General features: G+C 45.2%; 1 protein-coding gene across 1 annotated transcript in view; it reads left to right on the top strand.

Annotated features, from left to right (window-relative positions):
- Positions 1-13567, top strand: part of AGGF1 (angiogenic factor with G-patch and FHA domains 1) — a 106894-nt gene extending 93327 nt beyond the window's left edge. The window contains exon 15 of the mRNA XM_054715151.1: positions 13549-13567. The gene's annotated coding sequence lies outside the window, so the exon portion shown is untranslated. The remainder of the gene's footprint in view (positions 1-13548) is intronic.
- The last annotated feature ends 222 nt before the right edge of the window (positions 13568-13789 follow it).

Raw genomic sequence — 13789 nt, 5'->3', positions numbered from 1 at the left:
CTAAAATATAACTATTTTGTCTAGTGTTTCTCTGTAGTAGTAGCTGAATGGGAACTCTTCTGCATCATCTCAGTTCACTGAATTGCTTGGCTCCTCCACATATTTGACATATAATTTTATAATAATAGAAGGTAAACTTCACAACAAAGATATAACATTTATAAACTAGAGGCCCCAAAATTCGTGCACGGGGTTGGGGTGGGGGTGTGTCCCTCAACCCGGCCTGCACCCTTTCCAATCTGGGACCCCTCGGGGCATGTCCGACTGCCTGATAATCATTATTGCTCTGTGACTTAAATTGGCTTTTGTTGGATGGGCTGGGAGCCCAAGTACTAGATATAGCATTGTTTCTGTGGGAAAAAAATGTGTACAAATATCAACTAACTGATCTACAAAGAAAGTTTTGAAACATAACCTGTTATATGCCAGCCACAGATTCTTAGGCATATACATCTTTGTAACAATGAGCTATGTTATAAAGGAAATATTTTCTCAGATATAGTTTTTAATCTATAGGCAATATCAGTCATTAAAACATACTCTTTGGTCCTGGGGCCCATAAATGGAGGATGTTATAGAAAAATTAGAAAGGAGCCAGGGGAGACAAAGTAAATGATGAAAGGTTTTTAAAAAATAGCCCTTCAGGGAAAAGTCTGCATTAGTTCAGAGAAGAGAGGTCTGAGAAGACTGAATATCAGTCTTTAAACTATAAAGGGATATTACATTATTGGCACCAAGCCTTTTTTTCCTCCATGTCCTCAGAGGGCAATATGAGAAAAAATGAGTTTAAACTTCAGCAGAAGGAATTTAAGCTAATTACATTGTCCCAACCTGAAGAGTAGAACCCATTCTTAAGTCACCAAGCTTTAATCTCAGTGGATTAGGTCATTCTTGAAGTTTTTCAAGCTCTCAGATTAGGGGCATGCAAAGTTCATCCAGACATGGTCACCTGCCTGTGACTGTTTGAATATAATATTTGGGAAACTGGTGAGTTCTGCTCAAGGGAATTGTTTGGGCTGCAAAGAAGGTGAGTGTGAAGTTGCCTCATATGGACAAAATCCAGTCAAGAGAAATCTCAGCCTTCCTTCCATCGTTTGACAAAGCTGCTCCAAAGAGCCTAGAGCCATTGGAGTTTCCGATCATGCTGAGGGACAGGTGGGCCACATCTCAGGGAGTGGATAAGATTCTTGCCATGAGTGTGTTTTCAGGGGATGTTGACAAACTAGGAATGCCTCCAGAAGAGAGTAACTTGGATGGAAGCTGGAAGCTGGGTGGAATGGGGAGCCGTGGACGGAACTGCGTGTGTTGGCCTGGAGAAGATAAGGCCGGAGGAATGGGAGGTGCCGGAGGGGAATGACAAGCTGTTTTCACATATTTGAAGTGCTGTCAGGTGGAAGGGAGATTACAGTTGTGCTGTGCAGCTCCAGAGGGCAAACTCAGAGCCAGTGAATCCACATTACAGGGAAAGAGGATCAGCTGCAAAGAAGGAAGCATTTATAATGATTAGAGATACTCAAAAGCAGACTGCGTGCCTGGTGACGCAGGAAGTGTTTGTGCAAAGACGAGATGAATATCTCACAAGAACGTTGGTGGTGGAATAATTTCCGGACCTTTTCTTTTCTTTTTTTTTTTTTTTTAGTCTGGCTAATCAAGGGAGACTTCTTGGAGAGAGAGATGACCTAGCAATAAGCATTTTCCCCTGGCGCTCAGGAGGGGCAGGCTTTGCAGCATGAACCACTAGAGGGAGTCGGGACAGCAGCATTGCAGAGCCTTCAAGGAGCAGCTGCAGGGGGCCTGGCTCCCCTCGCCCTCATTTTGCCGCTTTCCATGTCTCCTCCAGGCGTTTGTCTTGAATGCTTACGTCTGAGTGAAGGCTTTAAAGCCCGAAGGGCCTCGGTATGTCCGGCAGCACAACTGCTGCTATTTGTACTTTGTTTAGTGCTCAGTTTATTAACTATATAAACATTCAAACACTCCTTCTACAACTGAAGAATGTAAACTTATGAATGAATATAATGACTATAACATTTTCCAGACACATGCAAGTTAATTTTCAAATTAATTGATTCTCCTAAAAATCACAAGTATCCTACATCTGAATCTTTCAAATGCTACAAAATGCCTAAAAAGCGGAAACACAAATGGATCATCAAAATGATTATAACACTATTACATTTACCCTTAAAATGTGATAGGGTACTTTAAATTTATTTCTCCTTTATTACTATGCTTACTCTTATTAGGTAATCTCATACTCTCCTGAGGATATGGTATCTTTAAAAAATACATATTTGTTTACCTTCCTGGTGATATAGTAATTTTCTCAAACTCAAAAGCAAAAAAGTGTCACCTCTGAGTAGCTCAGATTGGAAGTGCTAGGTTTTGAAATTTCTTGCAAACATACAAAACCTTCCTATGGACTTAAAATTCTAGTAGACCTAATCAGTTAAGCTTATAATAAACATAAGGTTATATTTTGGTACCTGAAAGTGGAGGGCTGCTGTAACTAATATATAAAACAGTGGAGTCACTTTGGAACTGGTTGGAGGCTGGGAAAATTGTGAGGAGTACGAGAGAGAAAGCCTAAGTTGCCTTGATCAAACTGTTTAGAAATTCAGACTTGGAGAATGCTGCCAGTGAGGGCTCAGGAGGAAGTAAGAAACATGTTATTGGAAACTAGAGAAAGAGAAGCACTTAGCAAAATTGTGTCCTGCAATTAATTATCTGAAAAGCAGAACAAGTGATTAACTTGGTTACCTAGCTAGGATTTCCAAGAAAAATGTTGAAGATGCCACCTGGTTTCTTACTGGTGAATATAATTAAATGCAAGAGAAGAGAGATAAATTGAGGGGAGAACTGTTAAAAAGGAACCAGTATTTGCCCTGGCTGGTGTGGCTCAGTTGGCAGGAGCATCATCCTGTACACCGAAAGGTGGTGGGTTCGATTCCCGGTCAGGGACACATACCTAGGTTGCAGGTTTGATTCCCAGCCCTGGTTGGGCAGGTTTGGGAGGCAACTGATCGATGTTTGATGTTTCTCTCACATCAATGATGTTTCTCTCTCTCTCTCTCTCTCTCTCTCTCTCTCTCTCTCTCTCTCTCTTCCTCCCTCCCTCCTTTTCCCTCTCTAAAAATCAATGAAAATGTACTCTGGTGAGGAATGAAAAAAAAAAAAGGAACCAGTATTTGATGATTTTGAAAAGTCTCTGTATCTCCAGATAGCAAAAGATGTTAAAATTAAGAAATAACTTTTAAGTATGTGGCAAAAAGAAAACCATGGCCTAGAGAAAAAGCCGAGTGGTGAGTGTACATGTTTTGTTAAAACCTCAAGAAGATCAAAGGATCAGAATAGTATTCAGTCACACAAAGAGCCCTCTCCAGAGATTAAGGGTTTGCCTCATGAAACTTATCAAATAAGGCCTTTTGGAAGTTTAATTGAGTTGTCCTTTAACCATTTCAGCATCTTTACCCTAGGTAAAGGTACTCCTGTCTCAAAAAGAACTGTGGATGTTGCTTTTGTAGAGCGGGAAATTGATAGGAAACCCACAAATTAAGAAATTTATTTCAGCAAAAGCACTGGCAACTTAAACTGAAAGGGACAGAAAGCATACAAAATGAAAGGCAGCAATTGGATCTCCAAAAATCTGGCAGGAACGGGTGATAAAACTACTTAGCAATGAACACGTGCTACATTTGTGAAAAAGGAGAGATGACTCAGATGGCAGGACCAAGAGCTCTTGTGGATTATTCCCAGGTCTTGGAATCTAGTCAAGGAACTGGCAGGAGTTTGCTAAGCTGAATTTCAAAACTACTTTGGAGTGGTAACCCCTTTTTACCTTCTCTTTCCTCCCTCTCCCCTTTTAAATGGAATGTCTATGACTATTTTACTATACCTGTTCCTCCAATGTGTTTTGGAGCCAAATAGCTTGTCTTCATTTTATAGATTGAGAGTAACTACAGGGTGGGGCAAAAGTAGGTTTATAGTTGTGAGTATGCGAAACACAGAGTTTGTTCTTGTGTTATTATTTATTAACTAGAGGCTCGGTGCACAAAATTCGTGCACTTGCGGCGGGGGGAGGGGGGTCCTCAGCCTGGCCTGCACCCTCTCGCAGTCCAGGAACCCTTGGAGGATGTCTGAAGCCATCAGTTGGACATCCTTAGCGCTGCCTCGGAGGCAGGAGAGGCTCCTACCATGGCCGCTGCGTTCGCCAGCCGTGAGCCCAGCTTCTGGCTTGAGCAGCGCTCACCCTGTGGGAGCGCACTGACCACCAGGTTGTAGCTCCTGCATTGAGCATCTGCCCCCTGGTGGTCAGTGCACATCATAGTGACTGGTCATTCTGCCTTTCGGTTGATTTGCTTATTAGGCTTTTATTATATAGGATTATATCTTGCATTCTACATTGGTCAGACCCTCTCTTGGATCATAGTATTTTTTTCCTGGCCATCACATGTTCCTTGGGGAAACAAAATAAATATTAAAAAGATGAAATAACTATCACTATAATTCCTATACCCAGACACAACCCTGTATGAACATGTGGAGTGGATTCTTCCAGACATTTTTAGAGCCTGATTTAGAGCAGCCACAGACTGCTGGACTTGCATGCGGGTGTGTAAGCCTTGCATAGGGGAAGCCTTTCTCCCAGGCTTGTTAGCAAAGCTTATGATGTACTGAGCCACATCCTTCAGCCACCAGATTTCAGGGTCACTATGGTGAACATTGCCATGCACTCTGCCAGCATCTGTACAAGCTTATGTCACAGTGTCTCTTACCTCTGCGTTCTGGAAGTCTGTAATTTCAAGGCAGTTAACACCCCTGAGTTGGAGGACAGGAGTTCAGGGACAAATGGCTCACCCTTCCCATCCTGCAGGACATGGGATGTGGGACAGTTCTATGGTGCCTTTACATGGTTTCTCAGAGCGCCCTATGGGATGCAACTCTAGTTGTCCACAGCTATAACCTGCTCATTTATTGACTCTTCCCCCTCCCCCCTTTTCCTCACTTCTGTTTTCTAACAATACTTCTCCCCAAAATTATCTGCACCCAAGTTCTGTCTCAGAGTCTGCTTTAAGAAAAACCTAAACTAAGACAGGCATCATATTTACTTTCTTGACAAACTGGGTTATGACCATGAAACAGCCATCAGGAGAGTGAGGGAATTGGCAATGACATCATCCTATCTAATAAAGAGGGAATATGCTAATTGACTACCCCGCCCTCAAAAATGGCGGCGCCCACAGCCAATAAGGAGGGAATATGCTAATTGACTACCCCGCCCTCAAAGATGGCGGCGCCCACAGCCAATAAGGAGGGAATATGCTAATTGACTGCCACACCCTCAAAGATGGCAGCGCCCAGTCTCCTCAGCCCTGCCGGGGCGGTAGGCGCGAGGCTGCCTCCAGAGTCCCCCAGTCCCCTCAGCCCCCAAACCGCCCAGGGCCGGCCCAAGGCTGGCCCAAGGCGCAGGCAAGCCTTGGATGGCGGCTGCCTAGCTAATGCCCAAGGCGCAGGCAAGCCTCAGATGTCAGCTGCCCAGCCGCCCAGGGCTGGCCGGAGGCATAGGCAAGCCTTGGATGGTGGCTGCCCAGCCGTCCAGGGCCACCCGAGGCTCAGGTAACCAGGGCTGGGCAAGGCTTCCGCTGCCAGCAGTGGCAGCAGCAGAGGTGTGATGAGGCCTTGCCACCTCCTGATCGCCAGGTCACCTCCCGCCCCTGAGGGCTCCCAGACTGTGAGAGGGGGCAGGCTGGGCTGAAGGATTCCCAGTCCCCCCTTCCCCCGCCAAGTGCATGAATTTTCATGCACCGGGCCTCTAGTATAAAACAGTGAAAGCAGCCTATGAAATGGGGAGCAGAAAACCTTACAGAAGAAATCATGGTCATCTTTAAATACCTGGAAAGCATTCATGTAGAAGAGGAAACACTGGCATTAATTGAGTACCTACTAGTTTATGAACTAGACATTATGCAGTATGCTAACATACGTTATCTTATTCCATCCTTACAACTCAGGGAGGTAATGACTAACTTTATTTTTTAAAGGAGGAAACTGAGGCACAGAGGGTTTAAGGAACTTGCCCAAGATCCAAAGCTAGCAAGCAAATATTGAACTGAGATTCAAATCCAAACCTACATGCCCTGCAGCTTGTCTCTTTCTGCTGTCCTGTGTGTGCTGCCTGGGACCAACAGGAAGGCATTCTAAGTCTGCAGAATTGTGTGCATGTGAGTGCAGAGCGTGGCAGACTGTCTGGGTGTCACCAACGCTGTTCTCTCTTCGTGGACGCAGAGGAACACTGCATGTCCAAACTTCCTTTACAAGTAGATTGGGGCCTGTGACAGGATTCTGGCAAATGGGAATGTGCCGAAGTGGTGCCCTAGACCAGTGGTCCGCAAACTCATTAGTCAACAGAGCCAAATATCAACAGTACAACGATTGAAATTTCTTTTGAGAGCCAAATTTTTTAAACTTAACCTTCTTCTAACGCCACTTCTTCAAAATAGACCCGCCCAGGCCGTGGTATTTTGTGGAAGAGCCACACTCAAGGGGCCAAAGAGCCGCATGTGGCTCTCGAGCCGCAGTTTGCTGACCGCGGCCCTAGATATTCCCTCAATCTCTCTCTCTTTAAGCTAGCTGAAAGCAGAAAGTCCAGCAGAGGAATCTGGGCATGTCCTGGGGGATGGCAGAGCCACCAGATGGAAGGTGCATGGATCCACAGGGCATAGGGTAGAATAGAGCACCCTATGTGTTGACCACATTGGACTAGACATGAGCAATAAGTAAATATACATTGGAGTAAGCTACTGAGCTTCCTTTCTCAGGGACTGCGCAGAGTAATTAAATGTTCAACTGTCCAGGTGGTTGTAAAAAAGATTTTTGGGAGAGTGGGCCAGGTGACTTGTGAGAATAATAGCTCACATTTATTGAGCTATAAATTAGGCACGTACACACGTTCCCTCCTTTAAGCCTACAATATGCTTTATCATACTCATATTATACACAAAGAAAGTAAGGCACAGAGAGGTTAGATAACTTGCCCAAGGACACACAGCAAGCAGGGGTAGAGACAGATATCTTTCTTACCCCTTCCAGGTACCTTACTCCTCAATGTGTCTAATGCAGAAGTTCTAGTTTGAAGGCTTGGGACTGGGTTGGTTTTGTCCATGCAGGGATATATTTGCTTGCTTCTTGTTTTAAAGTTTCAGCCTATACTTAAAAATGAAAAGATTTTTACATAAAAATCCCGTTTTCTAATTTCTCTTGAAAATTCAGAAGGTCTGTTGGCTTCTAGGCTATTACACCAACAGCAGCTGGAGCCGAGGAGGGCATAAACAGGAGCCCCTGACTTGTGTTATTATCCGGCTCTGGAAGCTTTCTGTCTTGTGAACCCTGAATGACTCCATCGAAAGCTAAGTTCTCCCCAGGTATAGAGCGAACTGTTGGGCACATAATAGAGACTCCACAAATGTTTAGGAAATGAATGAATTGAAAACAAACCTGAATTCTCTCGACCGCTCCCTCTTCCTCCAGCTCTCCTTTCTGTGGCTTGGAGCCAGTGACTGGGAGTCACTAATGGGCAACACACAAGACTCATTTCCCTTTTCTTCCGAGCAGCCAGGACGCAGGAGACAGGTACCTACAAATGCTGTGCCTGGCTTGGGCTCACGTTGGCATTTTATATTCACTGAGGATGTTTGCGTCTATATAACCAGCATTCTCTCTGAAGAACTGGCCAGCGCTGGTGGGGTGAATGGCCACGAGGGTATGTTGGTTCTGTCTTAGATTAGGTTGTGTACAATGGACTCTTTGTAACGTCCTTAGAGCAGGGTGTAGACAGGCAGGTGTGCCCTGCTCCCCGCCTTGGAGACGCACTCAGTACAGTACTCAAGATGGACAGGCACAATTTTAATCCGCCTGGTTTAGAGCAGCCACAGGCTGCTGGACTTGCATGCGGGTGCGTCAGCCTTGCACAGGGGAAGCCTTTCTCCCAGGCTCGTTAGCAAAGCTCATTTGGCGGAGTGCAGGTCTGGGGCGTGGCTGGATCAGCTGCTGTGACGCACACAGTGTAAGCCCCAGAAGCTCGCTGATCCCCTTAGCAGAGCCCAGGCCTGTCCATGCCCACCCCTGCCCTGTCCTCCCAGTCCAGACCTGGAAGCGCTGCCTTTCTCTGGAGGGCTGTGTGTTGGCATCAAGGAGGGGAAGGAGAATGCAAGGGCTCTTCCAGAGGACATCTCCTGCTTATTTTCTTGGGGGGAAAGGGGCTTCTCCATAGGGCTTCACTTCTGAGCCTCCTATTGCATAAGCAAAGTGGATTGCTTAAAGCAGCACTTTCCAACCTGAGGTGACCCTGCCCCCTCCCACTTCCTGTCCCCCACCGCTCCCATTTGCTAAGCCTGGAGGTATTTTTGGTGTTAATGGGCTGGGGATGGGTGGGAATGCTCGTGGCATCTAGTAGGTAGAGGCCAGGGATGCTGCTGAACATCCTCCAATGCATAGCACAGCCCCACAACAAAGAATTACCCATCCCAAAATGTCTATGGTGCTGAGATTGAGAAACCTTGGCTTAAAGGATGACTTTTATTATTTTCTTAAGCTTCAAAATTATAAAAAGCAATTTATTATTTTGTAATTAGAAGAATAAAATAAGGGCTATTTTAAATACCAAAAAAAAAAAAAATGTTGAACTTTCCAAGTATCACCTCCTTTCCTTATCTGTGTATATAAAAAACCAGCAACCAGAACACTGGAACTACCCGTCCCTATGACGCGGCCAACTAATGGGCCAGATCAGGGGTGGAGCCGGCGGCCAACCTCCCTCGGCCCCTCCCCCAGGCTGGCCCTGCCCCTGATTGTCCCTGTACCCCAATAGGGGGCGGGGCCGGCTGGCCATCCTCCTGCAGCCCCTCCCCATGCCTGGCCCCACTTCAGACCAGCCCCCCCCACCCTGATCAGGGGCAGGGCCAGCCGGCCAACCGCCTGCAGCCCCTCCCCCCAGCCAGCCCCGACCCCAAAGGGCCCCTACCACCCCAATCGGGGGTGGGGCCTGCCAGCCAATCACCCCCACAGCCCCTCCCCCCAGTCAGCCTGGCCCTGATAGGGCCCCAATCAGGGCAGCCAGCCAACCTCCTGCCGTCTCCTCCTCCTGACAGGCCCGGACGATCCGTCCTGATTGGGGCTGGGCCAGCCGGACCCCACCCATGCACGATTCATGCACTGGGCCTCTAGTTTATAATAGCTGTGCTGGCACATAAAGTAGTAGGTACTCAGTACCTGTTTATGCAGCGAATGACATACTATAGTTGTTTCTCTTATTTAATTTGTTATAAAGTGGTTACTTCCTTTATTGAAGCAGTATACAGCTCTTTTGGGGGGTAATGGGAACAGGTATTGGATAGTCTGTTCATTCATTCATTCATTCATTCATTCATTTTTATGCTTCTGGCTTTAGCGCCTTACTCCAGTTGCACTTTGTTTAATAAACATGTCAGATTTGCTAATAAGCTTGGCCTCTTTCTTTTTCAACCCTTGTGCTATTATTTGGGTGGATTTGATTTCATAAATTTCCAGTCCATCTGCATAAAAACCAGATTTGATATTGATATTGATTATAGCCATAAAGATGTTTTTCATTGAGACATAAAGATTTTGTAATTGAAAAATTAAATTGTTACATATATCTCTCGAATCAAAAGACCCCCAATTTAAGAATTTCATGTTGTCCAAAATGGGTGGTCAGGTAGAGTTGTGACTCATTTCTGCTCCTTCTTGGCACCCACCAAAATTGCTGATGGCCCCTGTGACCTGTGGACTTCTCTTTTTTTTTCTGTAGCCAATGGTTTCTTTATGGCATTTTATCACCTGAAGTTCTATCAGATATTTACTTGATTTACTGTCTTTTTCCTCTTCCAGATGTGATCTCTCTTAAGGGCAAGAACCTTGTTTTTGCTTATTCACTGCTATATTCTCATTGCCTAGAATGATGGCATTTAATAAACATTTGTGGAATGAATGCAGAGCAGAGAGGCCCAGAGAATAAATGAGTCACCTACCTAACATTATAGAGCCCCATCAGAAGAACCAGCCATATGACCAGGTCCTGGCCCTCTCATTTGGCCTACCCCAGCACTGCACACATTCCCCCCACCCCTCCAAACACGCAGTGGGGGCATGCTAGGTATGCTCTCCTAGCACCAAAGAGTTTCCCAAGGAGATTGAGGAACATGAGGATGCAATATGGAATCCTCCTTTCCCAGATGGGAGGGGCCGCTGTAGGGGTGATTTTGTGATGTGACACATAGGGTGACCAACCTGGTTTGCCAGGGGCCAAGGAATCTCCTGGGTTGCGGGACTTTCAGTCTAAAATGGGGAAAGTCCCAGTTAAACTGGGATGAATTGTCACCCTATGTGACAACAACATTCAGTGAACATCTGTGGTGGATAATTCCTCTGGGAAATGCTTTCAAGTGTTTTTAGTAGTAGACAGAAGAGACCTTAATGATTATTGAATCAAGAGGTAATAGGCTCATATGTCTGCATAAAGCTGTGAGAAATTGGGACTATGGCAACAAATATTTGCCCCTTGTCAAAGGATGTGGCCACATCCTTGAGGGGAATGGTTACCTGTGGGGGGATAAGAGCTCATGTGGCCAGATAGACCCATTTTTCAAGAGAAGCCTAAAATCTATGAATAGGTCATGCATGTGTGTGTATGTGTGTGTGTGTGCACGTGTGCAAGAGAGAGAGAGAGAGAGAGAGAGAGAGAGAAAATCTGATTTCTGATTTAGAAACATTGGTAACTGTTTTTTTTTAAAATGTAAACATTATGCAATGTAACAAAATATAACTGCTGGCTTAGGCCACGGGTTGGAAGTAGCTGATATAATCTGATGTTTCATTATTACACTAGGGGAAACTGAGGCACAGAGTACTGTGAGTACAGAGCTAGGAGTGCAGGGTCCAGACCTCTTGACCAAGGAGTTTCAATTAAAAAAAAAATGTCTATAAAGATTAGTTAATTTAGAAGGGGAGAAGGAATTTTAAAGGAAAAAAATATTAATTGACCACCTATTATGTTTCAGACAATTACTGAATAATTTCGATGTATAAAGTCACACTCAATTTTTACAACCCTTTGAGTGTGTTACTTCATTTCTCTGTGCCTGTTTCCTTGTGTATAAAATAAAAATAATAGCAGGTAAAGAGTAAAGAATTTAATTCATATGAAGTGCTTAGAACCAGATAGTAAGCTTGTGTTGGCTCTCATTGTCACTGAGGTGGGTGTTTTTGTCAGTTATCCTCATCTGACATGTGAAGAAACTGATTTCTCAGAGGTTACCTAACTTACCCATGATTGTAGCAAGAAATCAGAACCAAGATTTGAACACTGATTGTCTGATTATAATTACAGGGGTCTTTTCCTGTATTCCCCCTTCCTTATACCAGTAGGCTGGTGTTATACATTCAAGATAAGAAAAACAAAAATGGCTCATTTTGCTCTTATGGTAATTATTATACAGACAATCAAGGTCAGAAGTTAAGTCCTCTGCAATGATGGAAGAGAAAACATTACACAAATAAAAATGGCGGCGAATAAAAATAATTTCTCCTTGGGCATTCATTATGCAACTTGGGGGGCAGGTAATTTATCTCCCTAATTATGTTTTGCTTAAGCTGATTTTAAAATTAGTTTGTTTACCCTGAGCACGCTGATTAACATAACAGGAGGGAGAGGTAGCTTAGAAACATCGTGGGTGGTAGAGGGAAGGTATCTCGAGATTTGGGAGGATTTCCACGGATAATTTTCATGTAGCTATGGGAAGGTAGAAGGTTAATAAGTTGATGGTGCTTGAGTGTAAATAATTATTGTGATTTGTTGTTGGACGTTTTTAAATATGTATAAGGCTATATATTACAGACCCTGAGAGTTGGGCCTCATTTCTTGTTTATCCTTCAGTGCGGAGAGTTCAGATATTCAAGGTAGGTAAATCAAACGAGGAGATGGCAATGAAGGACTAGCGAGGGTGACCCCAGGAGTTTCCTTTCAATAGGTATCTGACAAAGATTAAATGCCTATTATACACCTTGACTTATGCCAGGATCTGAGGATACCCAGATGAATAAACTCATTGTCTTAGCACAATCTGTTAAGGAAGACAGACTTGTAAACAGAGACATCATAGCCCAGAGGGTCAGGGCTATAAAAGAAATAGGAAGAGGGTGAGGGAGCAGAGAAGACAAAGTGCCAGTCTGCCTCAGGGAGTCAGGAAGGATGGCACCTCCATCCCTCACTGTCCCTCTGCCTTGCTCTGTTATGGGGGTGAGAACGCAGGGGACTCTAGCAGGCTCAATGTCAGCTGATTGCTGCTGGTTCTGCCAAGAAGAGGCAAAGGTGGCCAACTGGAGGAAAGGGAAGAGGAAAAAGTCAGGGTATCTCTTTCATTTCTTCTCTGTCTTGAGTTGCATCTTCAAAATCTTCATAAGCATCCACCATGACTGCATCCCTGACGTGGCAGGCCCACGGGGTCCAGCTTCAGCAGGGTGGTCACAGCCCCGGGGCTCCGGGAACCTCCTCCAATTACCCCTCCCACCCAGGAGTGGCAGCAGCTGCTTGCTGGTAATGATCTCTGGCTTACCTCACTGTGCCCTGGCTGGTGGCTCAGTTTTTCCATCCCCTGTATAACCAACCCCTACCCTACATTCACAATATTTGGATACAGACCGTTTCTGTATTTCTGGGTGAGCTATGATAGAGACCTCCCACAGTCGCTGATACCTGAGTTGGTTCTTAAAGGAGGAGAAGAAATGTGCTAGGTACAGATCCAGGGAAGATGTGTCCCAAGTACACGTGGCGGTGTGAGATACTTGTGGGGGGACTTAAGAGGGATAGACCACCATGGCAGTGGGGAGCCCCTAAAGATGTCCAGAAAGGAAATACAATGCTTAGGTGTTTTAGAAAACACACCTAACTCTGCTCAGTACAGACTGGTTAAAAAAAAAAAAAGTACCAGGGTGAGCATGACACCTATTAATAGACAATCACAAGGATTCACGCCAGAAGCCATTGAAGCTGGAACCATAACAGCTTCCTGGGTAGAGTAGATATGGAGAGGAGAGGACACACTCCAATAGTCTACTCTTAATTAACTCCAAGAAGAGAAATTTCCTATTTCCTGGCACACAACAGGCGCTCAGTAAGTATTTGTTGAACGAATTAATATTCCGACAACTTATTTGTGTTATAAAACCTCAGTTGTGTCCGTGCTTGCCCTCCTCACCCAGACCCCTAGGTGCCATGATAATATTTGTCCTGTCCTGTGGGGCCTGTGGCATGAGGTCTGCAGGATTGTGCCTCCTCTTTCTAGGACAGCCTGGGGTGCAGACCTCTCTAGAGCAGCACTCTCTCTATGTAATGTTCCTCCCCATTAGAGCCATTCAGTCAGCAGGTATTTACCAAGCACTTAGGTACTTACAGCTGACATGTATATAACAGTACTTGCCACATGTCGGGCACTGTGCTAACCCTTTGCCATGCTTTTGTCTCTACCCTCATAACAGCTTCGTGAAAAGGTGCCACTTTTGCCCTCATCTTATCGATAAGGAAGACACACAGAGGCTGAGTAACTTTTTAAGGTCACCCAGCTAGTAAGTGGCAGAGTTGGAATTCATACCCTGACTCTGGAGCCCAGGTTCTGAGACATGAGGCTACTCTGCCTAGCACTGTGTGGGATATAAAGAAATGTAAGACAGCCCGGCTGGCGTGGCTCAGTTGTTGAGCGTTGACCTATGAACCAGGAGG

This window comes from Eptesicus fuscus, chromosome 4 (genome assembly GCF_027574615.1).
Source record: "Eptesicus fuscus isolate TK198812 chromosome 4, DD_ASM_mEF_20220401, whole genome shotgun sequence".
Taxonomy (NCBI): Eukaryota; Metazoa; Chordata; class Mammalia; order Chiroptera; family Vespertilionidae; genus Eptesicus; species Eptesicus fuscus.
This window is presented reverse-complemented; position numbering and strand designations above follow the sequence as displayed.